General features: G+C 56.2%; 1 protein-coding gene across 1 annotated transcript in view; it reads right to left on the bottom strand.

Moving 5' to 3' along the window:
* The window catches only part of LOC119592142 (ITG-like peptide), a gene marked incomplete in the record, with an annotated part of 137509 nt that overhangs the window by 9518 nt on the left and 127790 nt on the right, over window positions 1-201 (bottom strand).

Genomic DNA, 201 nt, shown 5'->3' with positions numbered 1-201 from the left:
ACCTCTTCCCCCTCCCAACAAACCCTCCCCCCACATGCGTTATGTATTCACCGAATCCCCCCGCAGAGACCTGGTTCAAGGGATCAGGAAGGGCGGGGGGTCTCGGGGGAAGCAATGCATAGCCTCTTGGTGATTGTCTGTAATGAACGAGCAACAATGGAGGGAGATCACTCAGGCTCCTTCCGTCTGTGCTAATGCCAC

This window comes from Penaeus monodon, chromosome 29, assembly GCF_015228065.2.
Source record: "Penaeus monodon isolate SGIC_2016 chromosome 29, NSTDA_Pmon_1, whole genome shotgun sequence".
Lineage (NCBI taxonomy): Eukaryota > Metazoa > Arthropoda > Malacostraca > Decapoda > Penaeidae > Penaeus > Penaeus monodon.
This window is presented reverse-complemented; position numbering and strand designations above follow the sequence as displayed.